This window comes from Notothenia rossii, assembly GCF_949606895.1.
Source record: "Notothenia rossii genome assembly, chromosome: 8".
NCBI classification, from domain to species: Eukaryota; Metazoa; Chordata; class Actinopteri; order Perciformes; family Nototheniidae; genus Notothenia; species Notothenia rossii.
In genome coordinates this window covers 53,241,739-53,261,390 of record NC_136906.1, presented here as the reverse complement: position 1 = coordinate 53,261,390, position 19,652 = coordinate 53,241,739, and the positions used below count along the sequence as shown (strand labels likewise).

At 39.5% G+C, this 19,652-nt stretch overlaps 1 long non-coding RNA gene across 1 annotated transcript; it reads left to right on the top strand.

The window, feature by feature from the left end:
• The first annotated feature begins 18,116 nt into the window (after positions 1-18,116).
• Positions 18,117-18,851, top strand: LOC307017264. The gene is made up of 2 exons (XR_013802101.1): positions 18,117-18,416; positions 18,553-18,851. It is a non-coding gene; the product is annotated as an uncharacterized lncRNA (long non-coding RNA).
• The last annotated feature ends 801 nt before the right edge of the window (positions 18,852-19,652 follow it).

The window sequence follows — 19,652 nt, the reverse complement described above, 5'->3', positions numbered from 1 at the left end:
TGCCTGTGTGCTCAATACCAGGTTGTTATACCAGCAATGGGTCTTGTTCGTTCTTTTGCTTCCCGTCTGATGAAAGGACCAGGAGTGGCTGGATCAAGTTAGCTACCTAGCTAGTAGCAAGCACGTTAGTTAGCATTACATTCTTAGCCTTATCATTTGTATTAGCCTTAACATGAAGTAACAGGGCTCTCAAGTTTTGAACAGAGTTCAGAGTGAGATTTTGGTACTCCAACTTCTGGCTCCACTCAAAGTTCCCATGAAGCCCTCTGTACCGCGAATGTCAACGGGGGGGGGGGTGTGCTAGTGGAGTATGAAGCCCTCTGTATCGCGAATGTCAAGGGGTGCTAGTGGAGTGAACGCGTCTCAAACAAGCCTAGTTTGTTTACAAAATTGCGACGCAACTTGGTGGCCGGTACCCTGGAAAGAAATCTCTGCGTGAGAAATACAAGGTGTGGCGTGTGAGCGTGTGAATGGAGAGTGAAATGCGTGTGTCTCACGCCAAATGCGTGAGACTTGAGAGCTCTGAAGTAACATTAAGTAACCCAAAATGTTAAACAGTAAGAGTAGTAATCATATTTCGTGAACCCTTTGAAGAGTACTGTCACACTGGTGTGATCATTCTATAATACACCATTTAAGCCCGGGGGAGAAATGCTAACGCTAACGCTACATTAGCATCGGCAATCTTTTTTACTTCATGGTATCTGCACAAATGGTTGACATTAAACATTAAAAAGATCAGGCAGTTCAGAGAGAAGCAAAGGAAGGCAGGCAGGCAGCTTTGCATGACATTCTTCTGGACGTGTTGATAGTGAGGGCAGTCAATCCTTTTGTTGACAAGACAGTAGTGACGGCCATCTTGGTGACGTGTGTTGTTGTGAGAGTGTGTGAGACCAGAGATGTAGTTCATTGAGCGTTTCACACAAAAAAATGTGTTATTTCACAGTTTTAGGACACATTTTTATTTTTTTGACTTGCATAATTATCTTTTAAATTGGCAAACATCATATGTGTAATTTGTGGCACAATTCAAACGGGATCAAAAGATAATCTTTCTCTCTCCATTGACTTCAATACATAATTTTTCCGAATTCTATAGAATATTATATATATCTATCTATATATTCTATAGAGAGTTGAAGCCCCTCCCCTTCCGGTGGGACTCATGGGACCTTATTTCGGAAAAAGTTTTGAGACCTCCCCCGGCTGCGATCGGCTATTCTCGTCTACTTTCGAGGCGAGCCGCAGCTCGTCTCAAACAAGCCTAGTGTCTCCTCGGTTATGGCTCCTCCAGAGAGCCTCCTCGATACTCGATGCTCGGTTATTATTTGGAGCATGATCTTTTTTTTAATAGTCTAATAAATATAAAATCATTGCCAGTGTTATCAGTTGCAAGTGTGTATTGGTTGTAATTATGACGAAAACATAATAGGCAGATTTCACAGTAATTACAATAAAAACCGATTTTGCGGCAACTCTTTCCCTCAAGAACGCTAACGAAAAAGCTCTATAATGGCAGGCAAACAGTTTTTACTTGACTTATTTTCTAAAAAGAATATAATTCACAAGAAGAATGAGGCTAGCAGCACCAAAGCTACAAATGAAGCTGCTACTAGTACTACATCATCAGAAGAGCCGCCTAAAGACGTGGATAATGCTAGCACTAATGTTAACGTTAGCTGCGCTAGCAACGTTCCCCTAGCTAGCTCAAGCTCACCTTTCCTAGAGGCATGGACCGAGGAGATGTGGCGGAGGAAACGAGAGGCATACACGTGGATTGACTGCAAAGCTGGGAAACTGGGCTGCAAAGTTTTGCGCATGCGCACTTGTGTGGCATTGTTTGGGGTAACCTAATTAAAATAGCGTCCCCCCAGTAAAAATATCCCCACTACACAACTGTGTTTTTCACAAACATTTTCACACGCTAGGAGTATACAGATGTAGCACTGAATTTCAGACTCCAGCTTACAGCTTCCTGCCTACGACCTGCCTAAAACCAGTATAGAGGAATGTTAAGCCCTCCCACTATTTTCCAAGAGGGCGTTGCCAGATTTTCAATTTCAGGTTTTAACCAGGAGATGGCGCTTCATTCACAAATACAGAAAGACAAGTTTCATGGACTTTCAGTTGTGTTTTGAAGAGCATTTGAACACATCAATATTTTAGATCAACTAAAGTATATCTAATCTTGTAATTCAATAATATATAGTCTTTATATATGAAATAATCATAATTATAATGTAAATGTTTACATTATACTTCTTTATTTGTTATGCTCATACTTTTACCTTTACAATCGTTTGCTTTAATATGCAGCATATGTTTTGTATATTTTTGTGTTTGCTTCCTCCTGCTCCCTTTCGGACACATACTGTATGATTTATTATTATTATTAATATGAAGATATTATTAAGATAAGATAAGATGTTACTTTATTGATTGAACATTTTAGTTTAGAATGTGCTGTCCCACGGTAATTCAGAAGGCTCACAGGTCACATTCCGACCATTATTTAAAACAATAGGTGCTTTCACACCGTCTACAGTTTGATTTGTATAGAGCAGGGGTCGGCAACCGGGAGCTCTGTGGCTGAATGGCCAGATTAGGTGTGGCGCATTTATCATACAGATTTAGCGATTCATTTCAGACAGTTTGAAACGCGAGGGCCGTGATTGGTACGTGATCTGCCCTCGCTCAAGGGAAAACCTCCAGCTTGACTTGAGACCGCCCCCGTGATAGATAAATGTAATTATAATGAAGCCAGCTGCAATGAATCATTGATCCACCAGGGGGTGCAGTGGGGTTCCACACTGGAGCTCATGTGAAATAAAGTGAGATACAGCATGCTGGATGTACAGCGGAACTTTGTTAAGATCCATATGTCACGGATATCATACTACTGTGCTAAATAAGAGACATGTAATCATTTACAAAACATCACCATGTTGTTATTTAACAAAATAATTTTGTTATTCGAAAAAAACGAACGGGAGGAAATTCAGCCCGGCTCTCGATTTTTAATCCTAATTTAATCATCATCTTCACCACGATCATTTATGTTTATGTTCGCCGAATTTACATGAAATCACTGACACATATGAATATACTGTATTCAACTTCATTAAAACGTTATTAATGTGCCTAAACTCAGAGTTTCGTCGGTCGATCAGGATCCCAAAGTGTAGCGGAGGGATCCTCATCTGGATGAAGGGTGTTATTTTCCCCATAAAGAACAAGTCGCTGCAAATTATCCCGCTTATTACATGGCCACATTCTCAACAAAGTAACGACATGACTCCCAATATTAATTGAAATGCTTTTATGGATTTAGAAAATGTTTTTATTGATTTAAAAAATAGTTGTATGTATTGATTTAAATTGACATGCATCCGCTAAGAAAAATAGTCCGTTGTTACCATTTTTTAAACAGTCTGAATGAAACGGCAGCTCTCAGCTGTGTATTTACACAACTAATGGCCCATCAACCACAGCTCTCTCCCCCCCTCCCCCCCTGATCTTTCTTCTCCAGCAGCTAAATTAACAGTAGGTTACTCTGAGTGACCATAGACTGTATGTGACAAGTTTACAGTTAGTGACGTAACAACACCATAAAAGCTGGTGGGTTGAAAGCAATACGGGAGGTAAAAATAACTAGAATAATTGTGATTTATTTATTGTGGCTTTTATGTTTTTAGGTATAAAATGTTATGTAATTCAGGCTTATAGTTCACCCTTCTCTAAAAGCCTTCAACAATGACAATATTCATTGTAATTTAATAAATCCTTCCAACACACATTGTAAAAAATAGCCTACTGTAAGTTAAGAAATCATTCCAATATGTACATCTTCTGATGTAACAACAATAACATTATAAATAGTAACATAGCTGAACATGGTATTGCACATTTAGCTTTGAGTGTTACTGACCTGAGATGTTTTTATTACATGAATTAAGGTGACTGAGGCTTTTTAACATACAGGGATGCAAACTCATCAGCCCCCGGCTCCCCCACCCCACGGAATAACAGAGGATTTTAGCAGTCAGAACAACTAAAGCAGCAGTGTTAATAATAACAGAAACTCCAAAGAGTCACATCTAATAGAAATATATAAAAGCATTTATTTTAAATTGTGTAGCAGTCAGTTTATAATTTTGGCAGCACTGTTGAGCATTTTGAAAATATATTTTCATGCCTCTGTGCAAGGTTTAAGTCTTTTTATCTTTATAGCCACATGGTGTAAAGTAACTAAGTTCATAAACTCAACAAGTACTATACTTGGGCACAATTTTGAGATACTTGTACTTTATTTAAGTATTTCAATGTTTTACTACTTTGTTCTTCTACTCCACTACAGTTCAGAGGTACATGCTGTACTTTGACTCCACTACATGTATTTAATACCTTTAGTTACTTCACAGATCTGGATTAATTAAGTGAAATATAATCAAGTGTTACATCAGACTTTAGTTCCACCTGGAGTAAATCCACAAGCTACCCTGCAGTATACAAAGTCATTCAAACTAGCTGCACCTTTAGCAGCTTTGAGAACACTTTCATGATCAATCATTATAAAACATATCATATATATTATTCTGAAATGGACCAATCTGCACAATGACTACTTTTACTGTCGCTACTTTCACTATATTTTGATGATAATACTTTTCTACTTTTACTTGAGGAACATTTTGAATGCAGGACTTTTACTGTAAGAGAGTATTCCTACACTCTGGGACTATTACTTTTGCTCAATTACAAGATCTGAGTACTTCTACTTTTACTCTAGTACAAGATCTGTGTGCTTCTACTTTTACTCAAGTACAAGATTTGAGTACTTCTACTTTTACTCTAGTACAAGATCTGTGTGCTTCTACTTTTACTCAAGTACAAGATCTGAGTACTTCTACTTTTACTCAAGTACAAGACCTGAGTACTTCTACTTTTACTCAAGTACAAGATCTGAGTACTTCTACTTTTACTCAAGTACAATATATACCACCTCTGTTTATAGCCTATAAAAAAAACTATTAGAAATAGAAGGCTAAAGCTAACGTTAGCAGATAGTGACAATGTATGCTAGCTAGCTAGATCAACGATTCCTTAAATAATATTGCCACAGAAAAACTTTTCAGTTCACATCACGCTCTGCCGCTCCGACAGGGAGCTCTGCTCTGAACACCTGAACGGCCCGTTCTAACAGCTGTTCACCAGCGGTCCAGTCTGTGCCACAGTGACTCCAGACGCACAGTTAATATTAACGAATGCACCCGTAGGTAATGTAGCTGCTGAAGCTAGACAATCATCTCGGAGCAGCAGAGCCTTATTATACATCCATGAGCAGAGCCGACAGGCAGGAAGACTCGAGCACACAGCTCGTACTTCATTATAATATATTAAAAAAAAGAACACCATGCTTGTCATGATGGCACATAACAGCTCACGGCCGCAGATTACTCCGGGTCCCAGCCCCCCCCATACCCCAAAAATATTTGTATTGCAGATCTACATGAATCACACAAACGACTTATTTTGGATTAAAAACGGCGAATTTCGCCGAAAGGTGACAAGTTTGCATCACTGAACATAGACAGAGCACAACTGAAACATAACATCTGAGATGTAACAACATATTACACTTTTCGGGGATGCTTGGGATGTGAGGAGTGAGGGACACGGCTTAGAACGGGCGTGTCGCCTGGCAGGACAGGAGAGTGTGTGCACCAGTCTGCCTTGATCTATGAATTCATGTCCGTGACACTCACTGCTGCCCACAGCTGTTTTATGGAAGGAAATTCCTTCACTTCATGAAAGTGTTTTAACCACACACACCTCTACACACACATGACGGGTGTTATTTTCCCCATAAGGAACAAGTCGCTGCAAATTATCCCGCTTATTACACGGCCACATTCTCAACAAAGTAACGACATGAATCCCAATATTAATTGAAATGCTTTTATGAATTTAGAAAATGTTTTTATTGATTTAAAAAATAGTTGTATGTATTGATTTAAAAAATAGTTGTATGTATTGATTTAAATTGACATGCATCCGCTAAGAAAAATAGTCCATTGTTACAGTTTTTTAAACAGTCTGAATGAAACGGCAGCTCTCAGCTGTGTATTTACACAACTAATGGCCCATCAACCACAGCTCTCTCCCCCCCTCCCCCCTTGATCTTTCTTCTCCAGCAGCTAAATTAACGGTACGTTACTCTGAGTGACAAGCTTACAGTTAGACACAACACTGTCATTGCAAGTGACCCTCAGTTAGTTGACTTTTATGTTCAACTGCTAAATTGGTTACTGATAAAAAAGGGCTTCTACTGTACCTAATTACCTTAACACTAGAACCGCCAGAGGTCTTTGTATAGGCCTACCTAAACCCGTCAAATCCCGCTATTAGAATGCAATTTTTAACAACATAGGGTGCTACATAACACACTTTCAGGAAAAGTCACGGACTGGGAGACTTTAATATTTTATTGAAAAAAAGTTACATTGCACACACACAACACACATCACACAGATTGACCCGATTGGTGGTTCTAGTGTTAAATAATTTCACTAATTAATGAAACCAGTTCAATACGCATTATTCTTATTCTTATCATTCTTTATGAGCGCAGAAATAGTCTTAAAATCAGATCTGTTTTTTAAATGAAATCTGACGGCAGGCAGTTAGCTCTGATCACCTATGATAAATGCGCCGCACCTAATCGCTGGCCATTCAGCCACAGACACTGTTCGAAATGGGGGGGAGCTAGGGGGAGCTTGGCTCCCCCGAAGAGGGAGGGAGCTCGCCTGAAGGCTGACTTTGAGATAAATAGGGGGAGCCCAAAACAATCGTGCATATTTGTGTCACACAGATTAGAAATGTTGAGTTTCTGTAAATAACAGTTCTTGAAATAAATAATAGTTATTGTTCATTACAGTTTCTGAATATTTGTTTTATATTTGTGAATATGTCTGGGTGTTGCCATCTGTACGTGGCGGCGCTGCATTCTTACTTACGTTGCTATGGTTATGGCGGTGATGCCGGCGTGGTATTTGAAATGTTCATATTGATATTTTTTTAACTCTGGCTGTGTAATAAAAAAATATGGCAAAACGAAAACAGCCAAGCGTCACAGCTTTTGGATTCACAAGCAAAGAAGCGAAGGAGTCTAAAAATGACAACGTGAACGGAAAACAACTTTTAGTTGGCCGGCTGTAAGCGGCGTTAGGGTCGAGCTTGACAGCTCCAAATCGAGGGAGAGGCCTGCCGATGCGGAGCCTGAAGAGGCTTCAACAACGGCCACATCCGCCAGTATAGTGACACCGTCTGTATTAGTAGAAGAGTGTTTTTATAGCAATTGATCGCATCCGCGCTGCTGCGCCAGTCAACAGAGCGTGCGTGTGACATATTTAGTAGCAGGATGTGCTCTGAAAAATAGGGCTCCCCGAAAGCAAATGGGTAATTCGAAAACTGACAGAGCTCCCTCTATACAAATCAAACTGTAGACGGTGTGAAAGCACCTATTGTTTTAGATAATGGTCGGAATGTGACCTGTGAGCCTTCTGAATTTCCGTGGGACAGCACCTTCTAAACTAAAATGTTCAATCAATAAAGTAACATCTTATCTTATCTTAATAATATCTTCATATTAATAATAAATCATACAGTATGTGTCCGAAAGGGAGCAGGAGGAAGCAAACACAAAAATATACTGCATATTAAAGCAAACGATTGTAAAGGTTAAAGTATGAGCATAACAAATAAAGAAGTGTAATGTAAACATTCACATTATGATTATGTAATATATAAAGACTATATATTATTGAATTACAAGATTAGATATACTTTAGTTGATCTAAAATATTGATGGGTTCAAATGCTCTTCAAAACACAACTGAAAGTCCATGAAACTTGTCTTTCTGTATTTGTGAATGAAGCGCCATCTCCTGGTTAAAACCTGAAATAGAAAATCTGGCAACGCCCTCTTGGAAAATAGTGGGAGGGCTTAACATTCCTCTATACTGGTATTTGGCAGGTAGTAGGCAGGAAGCTGTAAGCTGGAGTCCGAAATTCAGTGCTACATCTGTACAATAAAAGTAGTTTCTTAGAGTAGCCCACTGGTCTTAAAATATCATAGCATCAGCTTTTAATGTTCCTCTTGGATGTTCTTCTTGACCCTCAGAGAAGGAGAACATGTCGTGTCTTTCAGGCATGACCTTTCCTAACAAAAATTACAGGAAACATAAAAAATATTATTGCAGAACAAGTGTGTTATTTATGAAAGCGGTGTGTTTATGTGAGTAGTAATATTCATCCCGCTTTCGTCTCATTAGTATGCATAAAAAAGTGACAGGTCACACCTCCCCCCATTATGCAAATGAGCTAAGTCCCGCCTCCCCTTTGATCGAGGTGTGAGATCTCAAGTAGGTTTGATATCCCAAGTAGGTGAGATCCGTCGATAGGAGGGGGTTGATGTGTATTCACAGGTGTGAAAAGCCCCCACTGTTGCGCCTTATGGTGTATCATAAAAAATGTTTCAATCACATTAGTATGCATACAAAGTGACAGGTGGGCCCGCCCCCAAGTCTATTAAAACAAAATGCCGCTTCCATCACATTAGTATTCATAAAAGTGACAGAAGGGCCCGCCCCAATTATGTGATGTCAGAAGACCGAGGGGGTGGAGTGAGATAGAAAAAAAAAGAATCCCGTGCAGATAAAAAGCCAGTCATTTCCAATCATCAAGTCATCTTTCCAAAAAGAAAAAATGGCCAAGAGACGCCTCGATATGGGTTTAATCAGCGAGACGCCTGTGACAACTTACCGCCATCCGTCCGGAGCGCCAATCAAGAAACGGATGCAGTATCTGTGCCGGGTTCAAACACCTCCGGTCGAAGATCTTGAAAAAAAATGGCTTCTGGAAAATGAACATGTTTGGGGATACGTATTCAACTATATGGCGAATGAACTGCATTTTTACCATCTGAAGAATGGAGAAACGTATGGACCCCACAGTGTTAAAGCAACGTTGACCTCAACAGATTGGGCTGTGTTAACTCTGGTGTCTTCCAGAGATCTCCACGCAACCATTGTATCGGAAGAAGTAGTGCATCAAGAAAATACTGTGAAACCAGCGGTGTACAAGATATTTGCAACAAAAAGCAAAGAAACGCAAACAAAAAGCGAGATCGGAGAAGAGTTTTCACCGTTACCCCCCAATGTGGAGGAAGAAGAAGGAAATATCCCCCCGCCGCCAGAAGTGAAAAGAGTCCTGACAAGCACCGTCTGGGAAACTAAAAGCGGACCATCTGGGCGATGGTATTACCGCGCAAGCCGTTTGCTGACGCAGGGGGGAGGGGTTCTCTCTAAAACACAGTGTCCTGCCATCTCTCTCTGTTTCTGCTGATGTGTAAAATATACAAAATAACGTTTTATATACTTACTCTCTTGTTAAAAGGTGATGAAGTTTGTAGCGTAAGCCAGCCATCAGTGTTCTAGTTTTAAGGATCGAAGGATCCAATTTATTTTTAAATGGAGCAGAAATAGAACTAGTCTCCCAGTGCAAGTATCTTGAACAGAGAGTGTCATATTGGACTCGCACTTGACTTTTTAAGAAACATATCCAGAAAGTATCCAATACCATGAAATTCAACTTGCAACATTTTAAACAAATTAGACCTTTTTCTGAACTGTCAATGCTGCAAAGTCATACCTCCACTGTATGATTCTATCCCACATTGAATACTGTTTTACAAACTGGTCGTTTGCTTGTGCCACACACCTGAAACCCATAGAACAGCTGTTCAAGAGAGCTATCCAGGTGTTTGACAGAAAGCCACAGTCATACCACCACTGTACCATCCTTGAATATGCTGCTCATGCTCTTTCTGCATATCATGTATTTATTTTTGCTGTATGTATACAAATGTCATGTTCTTATATGCTGTATGTGACGGGGCTATAGATGGAAATTAGCTCAGAGCTAAAATCCGGCTCATTTACACTTGTAAGCATTATATTTGTTTTAAAGTGTTCATCAATGTGCACTACGGTAGCCCTGAAGAAAATTAAACATTAAAATAATATCGATGTCTCCATTCCCAGTTTGTTTTGGGAATAATTGCGATGTTTACTATGTTTTTGGTAGCTCTTAACAAAACAGAATTTTTGTAAAAGACTGCGACTCTAAAAGGCAAGTTTGTGATTTTAACACTGTTTCGATGAAACAATACATTATACAATATTACGACTTTTTGCCATATTTTTAACACAATCTTTTTTTTTTGGTTGTAGGGCTTCAAGATATTTTGCATGTCATGCATAAACACGGTGTCATCTTTTCCTTGAAACTGACGTGCTGCCCGTTTTACAAAACAAGTTATTTTTCTGCTTCTTCATCCTCTGAATTTTCCTCCCCCGTCCCTCTTCCTTCAGCCAGCACAACAAGAATCAAGGTGGATCTGTGAAATGAAACACCTCTTCCTAAAGCGTGACTTCCCTATTGAGAGCATGCGTCTAGGGCAGTAGGGTCTAAACCAATTGGCCAGATATACTAACATGCAGAATGTACGGTATGTTTGAAGACTAACCATTTATCCAGTTCAAGCTGTCTTTAAGATGTGACATTGCGCTCTGACTATCCCCCGTAAAATCGTGACAAACTATTACTTATTCTTAAATTTGACCTCTTGCTGCTTGGTTGAAAATGATAGATGAAAAAATAACTTTAAAAAAAAAGACTCAAACAGCGAGGGACATTATACTGTTGAAAAAACTCTCAACAACGATGTTCAGTCAACGATCAATCAAAATCGAAGGATCCAATGTATTTTTAAATGGAGCAGAAATAGAACTAGTCTCCCAGTGCAAGTATCTTGAACAGGGAGTGTCATATTGGAACTCGCACTTGACTTTTTAAGAAACATATCCAGAAAGTATCCAATACCATTCAATTCAACTTGCAACATTTTAAACAAATTAGAACTTTTTCTTAACTGTCAATGCTGCAAAGTCAAACCTCCACTGTATGATTCTATCCCACATTGAATACTGTTTTACAAACTGGTCGTTTGCTTGTGCCACACACCTGAAACCCATAGAACAGCTGTTCAACAGAGCTATCCAGGTGTTTGATAGAAAGCCACAGTCATACCACCACTGTACCATCCTTGAAAATCACAATTTCTTGAGTTTTTGACATTTTTATGTCTTTTAAAAGTATGTGTTTTTAAAAAAGTAATATTTACATGGGCTGGCCCCCCTCCTCTTGGGGGAATTCATCCACAGAAAACACACTGGACGCAGCACTAGGTCAGAAACCAGAGGAGACTGTGAAGTCCACCACAGACGGACCACCTTTAGACAAAATGTCCTCTCCATTAAAGGCAGCTCATTGTGGAATAGCCCCCCAACTGAGATACGGGATTGTCCCACTCTCAATAGTTTTAAAGGTCAACTTAAAGAATGGTTGAGCAACAAACAGACGTGTATTCACCGCTAAATAAATGCACTTTAACACAGGGGTATCTCCTCTTGCACTTTATGTAGCGCTTTTATCTTATCTTGCACTTTATATATCATAGCTGCTACATTGTACTGCCATGTGGTAAATGCTTATATGCTGCTCATGCTCTTTCTGCATATCATGTATTTTATTTTTGCTGTATATATATATATATAAATGTAATGTTCTTATATGCTGTATGTGACGGGACTACAGATGGAAATTAGCTCAAAGCTAAAATCCTGCTCATTTACACTTGTAAGCATTATTTTTGTTTTAATGTGCACTATGGTAGCCCTGAAGAAAATTAAACATTAAAATATGTTATCGATGTCTCCATTCCCAGTTTGTTTTGGGAATAATTGCGATGTTTACTATGTTTTGGTAGCTCTTAACAAAACAGAATTTTTATAAAAGACTGCGACTCTAAAAGGCAAGTTTGTGATTTTAACACTGTTTCGATGAAACAATACATTATACAATATTACGACTTTTTGCCATATTTTTAACACAATATACTTGTACTTTTTTTTTTTGTGATTGTAGGGCTTCAAGATATTTTGCATGTCATGCATAAACACGGTGTCATCTTTTCCTTCAAACTGACGTGCTTCCCGTTTTACAAAACAAGTTATTTTTCTGCTTCTTCATCCTCTGAATTTTCCTCCCCCCGTCCCTCTTCCTTCAGCCAGCACAACAAGAATCAAGGTGGATCTGTGAAATGAAACAGCTCTTCCCAAAGCGTGAATTCCCTATTGAGAGCATGCGTCTAGGGCAGTAGGGTCTAAACCAATTGGCCAGATAAACTAACATGCAGAACGTACGTTATGTTTGAAGACTAACCATTTATCCAGTTCAAGCTGTCTTTAAGATGTGACATTGCGCTCTGACTATTTCCCGTAAAATGGTGACAAACTATTCCTTATTCTTAAATTTGACATCTTGCTGCTTGGTTGAAAATGATAGTTGAAAAATAACTTTTTAAAAAAAAGACTCAAACAGCGAGGGACATTATACTGGTGAAAAAAACTCTCAATTCTACAGATGACTCCCCCTCCACTCAACGCAATAAGTCCCTCCCTCGACTCAGCAAAGCATCTAAAACTAAGGACCCCACTAAGACGACAGTTTGAAAACTAGCTATGGATCTGAGAAAAACCAAGTCTCCCCCCGTGAGATGCAGCCAGGAACAAACTCCTGGACTACCATCATCACCACCATTCTGGACACCCGAATCTTGCAGTACTACTGCTGCTTATTTTGCTCCTTGGGCCAAGACGTCTCTGTTTATGGACACAGTGAAATCAGTGTTGGTTGATATTGTGGAGGGGGTGATACATCGGTACAGAGAAGAAATCTGTAACGGATGCCGAGTCAGTCACCCCGGCCAGAGGCAACACGATTGTCTGAATGACATGCCCGATTTTTTCTTCAGAAACAATTACAACGCTTTAATGAAAAGACTCTGGCTCACCGACTTCATTACTGAGATCGACCAGACTCTTATTGATAAAGACATTTTCACGGATGATTGGAGGATCCAAGGCGCTTCGGAGGCTTTTCTGCACAATCTCAAAAATTGTAGACGCCTCAAGAAGAGACTTGAAAAGATCCATGCCGAGTTGGATGGAGAAGAAGAAGACTAATAACCTGCGGTTGGTTGAAGCCAGGAATTTTTTCTTTTTCGATACATTGACTTTTTCTTTACAGTAAAATAAAAATGGGGAACTACAATGCAAAACGCTCGGTATATATTGATCAGAATGTAGTCAATACCCTTTTAATAAGTGTGGTGATGAGGACGATTGAAAACAGAGTGAATAGTGATCCCCGTGTATTGGATACTTTCTGGATATGTTTCTTAAAAAGTCAAGTGCGAGTCCAATATGACACTCTCTGTTCAAGATACTTGCACTGGGAGACTAGTTCTATTTCTGCTCCATTTAAAAATACACTGGATCCTTCGATCCTTAAAACTAGAACACTGATGGCTGGCTTACGCTACAAACTTCATCACCTTTTAACAAGAGAGTAAGTATATAAAACGTTATTTTGTATATTTTACACATCAGCAGAAACAGAGAGAGATGGCAGGACACTGTGTTTTAGAGAGAACCCCTCCCCCCTGCGTCAGCAAACGGCTTGCGCGGTAATACCATCGCCCAGATGGTCCGCTTTTAGTTTCCCAGACGGTGCTTGTCAGGACTCTTTTCACTTCTGGCGGCGGGGGGATATTTCCTTCTGCTTCCTCCACATTGGTGGGTAACGGTGAAAACTCTTCTCTGATCTCGCTTTTTGTTTGCGTTTCTTTGCTTTTTGTTGCAAATATCTTGTACACCGCTGGTTTCACAGTATTTTCTTGATGCACTACTTCTTCCGATACAATGGTTGCGTGGAGATCTCTGGAAGACACCAGAGTTAACACAGCCCAATCTGTTGAGGTCAATGTCGCTTTAACACTGTGGGGTCCATACGTTTCTCCATTCTTCAGATAGTAGAAATGCAGTTCATTCGCCATATAGTTGAATACGTATCCCCAAACATGTTCATTTTCCAGAAGCCATTTCTCTTCAAGATCTTCGACCGGAGGTGTTTCCGGCACAGATACTGCATCCGTTTCTTGATTGGCGCTCCGGACGGATGGCAGTAAGTTGTCACAGGCGTCTCGCTGATTAAACCCATATCGAGGTGTCTCTTGGCCATTTTTTCTTTTTGGAAAGATGACTTGATGATTGGAAATGACTGGCTTTTTATCTGCACAGGATTCTTTTTTTTTTATCTCACTCCACCCCCTCGGTCTTCTGACATCACATAATTGGGGCGGGCCCTTCTGTCACTTTTATGCATACTAATGTGATGGAAGCGGCATTTTGTTTTAATAGACTTGGGGGCGGGCCCACCTGTCACTTTGTATGCATACTAATGTGATTGAAACATTTGTTATGATACACCATAAGGCGCAACAGTGGGGGCTTTTCACACCTGTGAATACACATCAACCCCCTCCTATCGACGGATCTCACCTACTTGGGATATCAAACCTACTTAGCTCATTTGCATAATGGGGGGAGGTGTGACCTGTCACTTTTTTATGCATAGTAATGAGACGAAAGCGGGATGAATATTACTACTTGTGTGTTTAGGGGCTGTAGATATAATTATTTTGCAATTGTAATGTTTTTTTTTTATTTCAACAGTGAGCTACAAAGACAATCAGATCATGAATGAACAGTATGAAGTTCATCAATATTGAAATGTATGTTATTATCAAAATAATATTTAACTGTTAGCAAAATGTAGTGCAACTGTAGAAGCTTGCTCTGTTGTCTCACTGAAAGAATAACTTTTACCACTGTTTTTACAGACAATATTGAGAGATAAATAGTAACAGTTCTCACTGTTTGTTAAATATCTTTGCCTTCAATACATTACATTAGAAAGCTGACAAAATAATATGTAAGGGATAATGTGCTGCGACGCGGTCATTATGGGGAAAAGAACAGCGATAGGCTGATCAGGAGCCCGACGCAAAGCGGAGGGATCTAGATCGGCATGAAGGTGTTCTTTTCCCCATAATGACCAAGTCGCTGCACATTATCCCGCTTATTACATGGCCACATTCTCAACAAAGTAACGTTATGACTCCCACTATTAATTGAAATGCTTTTATGGATTTAGAAAATGATTTTATTGATTTAAAAAATAGTTGTATGTATTGATTTAAATTGACATGCATCCGCTAAGAAAAATAGTCCGTTGTTACTGTTTGAACTAACGTAGCAACGGCAGGAACTGCTTCGATAGCGTTTTTGAGGAGCTTTTTGATTACAGATTTGAAAAATCGCTGCTTGCTTTAAAGTAGCACAATTCATTATGTCAAACCTTGGAAAGTATCTAGATATCCCTGCCCTAATGCCAAAGTAACTGGCAACTGAATATGTGTCGCCGTTTGATGTCTATGTCTGGACCGTTGCGTAAAAAGGAGGATTTCTGCCCGTTACTTCTCCGCTGTTTTCTTGTCGCTCTTGTCTTGTCAGTTAGAAAAGCAAACTGTGAGTATTCAACTAAGCCATGTAATAATGCTTGTTATTACATGGCTTTGTTGAATACTCGATTCTGATTGGTCAATTCAGAACACGTGACACGTTGTTAATACCGAACAGACAGACCGCTGTCAAGGAATTATTGACCTTTGTTAAGGACGCTCACATCTGCACAAACAAGTCAGTTCGATTTAAATGTATACAGTTTGGCCGAAAAGCAAACTGCATGCAGTTTGCAAAACCCAGATGAAACAGAACTGTAAACAGATTTACTATTTCTTTATGAATATTTTACAAATCACCCTTTTAAACTGTATTCTTTTTTTAATGTCATATAGCATTTCATACCTGTTTTTCATTTATTCTCTTATTTTTTTATAACTATAATTATCATATAAACGTGTGCCTCGGAAATAATTGTTTACATTCATGGTGACCAAAACGTTTGAGACCCACTGAGATAACACTGAGAGAGTCCTTTAGTTCACTGAGTCTCTCAGTCTGACAGGAGAGGACTCTCCTCCACTTTGTTGTTGAAAAAACTTCTTATATCCGTTAGCGTAGCTCGCTAGCACCAGAAGCTAACAACAACGATCTCCGGTACCGGTGCGCTCTCGCTCTCTCTCGCTCGCACACACACACACACACACACACAAAATGGCTCATTCCACATACACACAGAGCCAAGCTTTAATGAAACACAGAGACCCAGATGTAATAGTACTGTATCATATTATTGTCGAATCAATAATTTTTCAAAATATGAATAATTTTTTTAATTTTAACTTTTTTTGTGTAATAACCATTTCTCTCGCGCCCCCCCTGTCATGCCTCTGCGTCTCCCACTTTGAGAACCACTGCACTAACCCAAGCCTTAACATTCATTACATAGCTGATTAAAATCATTAACACATAAATGAAGTACTCGAATTTCACTTACCGCAAAACCGCATTAATGCACCGTCTGTTTTAACCGCAGAGCGAGTCCCAATAGTCAGATATATAAGCATGAAGAACAAACAACCACGGCCGAATCAAGTTGTGTTCCCTGGATGAACTGAGCATGCAGAGTCCCTTCAGGGAGCAGCTAGCAGAGAGACAAGAAGCTAGCAGCAGCAGTCATTGAGACAGAGCTGTCACTCAATGTGACACGCCCTAATTTATGCATAACTTTAAGACTGAATATTAATTAAACAGATGAGTTGAGAAAAAATTCACTCCAGGATCCATACAGGAAGGGCGAACCTAACTATACTGAGAATAAAATGTTTTGAAACCACGATGTAAACATGTTTATTTCTGCTGTAAAGTTGGGCATTTTAACATGGGGGTCTATGGAAATTGCTCCCTTCTGCAGACTGCTCCTACTGGCCACTAGATGAACTGCAGTTTGAGGCACTTCCTGATTCGTATCCCGGAAGTGGCCCAGAGTTTGCCGCTTGGTCATGATCTGTAGATGTGATTTGCCCCCGAGCACCCCTGTGTAAATTACCGTACAGCCAATCACAATGCGTACAATGCGTGACGTCATTGGTAAGAGACGGCCCCCGAACACATATGGTACCCATGGATGTATAATAAGAACTGGATACAGCGTGGGAGGCGGGGCCTCATTCATTCCTATGAGAGTTGCTCATTAGCGCATGATGATAAAATGGCCCAACTTTCGAGAGAGCGAAACGTCACAGATTACCCGGCATGCCTGAGAAGTACCCGTATGTGCACTCATAGCGCATGCGCAACTTTAACCATGCCCCCAAAATACTCGTTCACATCAAGCACGTCAATTTGCATACACGTAACAGCACCGCGCGTTCATGACAGCATGGCACTGGATTGTTATATGATGGAGTTTGATATTAACGAGGCGGCCTTGGCAGTTAGCAGCTAGCGGCTAGCTAGTAATTAGCTCTTAGTAGCTCTGTACACGTTTTCTTTTTCTTATGACTGTTGTAAGTAAACATATTTATTCTATATTTCCTTCTATATGTGGATTTGAATGTATGTCACAGTCCTCTGTTTATTTATTGTTAAGAAACGCAACACATGGTTTTCAACAGTGGAACGATTTATGTGAATGTCAACAGCAAGATCCCAAGCTTCTTTCTAGCCAATATTCATTATGTTGTATCTGTACCTTCAACTAACTGACCAATTTGGTGTATTCTGTTTGCAAGTCTGTGTTCAACATACTACTTGGAGTACGCTTAACGCGGCACAAGTCTGTACTGAACATGGACACGCAAAACTCTCAACAGGTCAGTTTTTTTTCCATATCTGATTCCAAATCTTGCTGAAATATTGCCACACTGGAGATGTATAGTGTATGTAGTTAGGGGTTTAGTTATTGTACATTTCAATTGTGTTATTTATGTTAAATGTATTCAATGTATTCAATTTGTTCAATGTATTCAATGTATTCAATGTATTAAAATAACTACCCAAACATTGTATTTGTTAAATGTTCATTGTTCATTGTTATGTAAGTTATTTATATGTATGTAAGTGTTGTCTCGTGCGTATGTACTGTTTGTGATCGTTGTTGTGCCCTCACTCGTGGCCTGCACCTTGACGTGGTGAGTGGGCTTTAAACTAAGACAGGCCATTTATGTTTGAAATATCATGCTAATAAACCTGCAATTACAGAATTGAATGATAGTGGTTAAATATGTTCATGTCTTGCTGACATTATTTGTTATCCTTTTCCACATAGCCTCTCAGATGGATTCCTGTTTCATCTGTTGGTTTGCCACTGTCCAGTGTCTGCCAGCTGGCTCCCTCTCAGAAAAGTTCCATCTTCTGTCAACAGGAAGAAGTGTTGAACACTTGTCACTATATGAAGCTCAGCGCAAGTTCTTTCAGGAAGACTGGGTATGTATACATTCACTCCGCAGCTGCTTATAATCAGCTCATCACGGGCGCTGTCTTTATTAAATTCACCTCATTCTCCAGCAGCCAATCACCGTGCTGCAGCCAAACTTTAAAATGGTTCTCCTCTCTCCTGCAGTCAGCTGTGATTGCAGGTGTTCATGCTGCCGCCCGCCTCCTCTCCACCCACCTCTGTTCATCATATCCAGAGCCATGAGAGCTAATGCAAAGACCTCATCACACCTCCTCTTCATCCCATCTCCTCATCAAATCCAGATCTTCAGCATCATCATCATCACCAGTGTCTAGACCCCGGGGGGTTCCCTATACGCTCACGGCTTTTCCCCCTTTAGATATAAGATTTCAGGATCAGGGTCTAATCGCCAAAGACTTAACATTTATCATATGACATGTGTCAATAAATGTTCTTTAAATGTTCTCCTGATTGAACTGTCTGGACCCCATCCTCAACTTTTTTTCAAACCATGAAATGCCTTCAGAGGGCTTTCCTGTTGATCATGTTTGGTGGATTTTTTTATATAATAATTGCAATCAATATTATATATATTACCTTTTAATCTATATAAATTGTATTTACATTTGTTGTCACTATTTGTTCCACCTATGCGAGCCATCAGAGGTATACATGTGTTAACTGTGTTAATCTCTTTTAGGTTTCATTTCTTATTTTTGTAAATTTCTATATAAAATGCTGATTTCTACCTGAAATGCTTATGTATTTTTAATTACATTTTCGTAGAGCTTTGACTTTTTCAGCTGAATAAATATTATAACTCTAGATGGTTTTGTTCAGCATTGCCAGCTTCACTGTTGAGCTTTATGTTGTGCCCAGCATTCTCCTGTGCTCTGAAATCAAAATGTGGATAAGCATAAAACAACACTAAAATAAACACTACAATACAACTTGTTATTTGACACACACAAGGTTGTTAATTTGTGTGTATAGATATACAACACAGGCTATATATATATATATATATACAAGTATAATTAATACAACTGTTAATTTGATTAGAGCTTTGACACATATATATTTATATATCTATAAGTATGACGACTTCCTCGGGTGATATCATATGGTATAGCTAATTTATCTGGGTCAAATCGTGTTGTGCCCACATGGGCAAAACTGGAATATTCAAGGTAAAACTAATTCAGTACTGAACACGTCACATCACATCAACGTGCCGGGCGGCGCGGTCCCGTGGGTTAGATGCG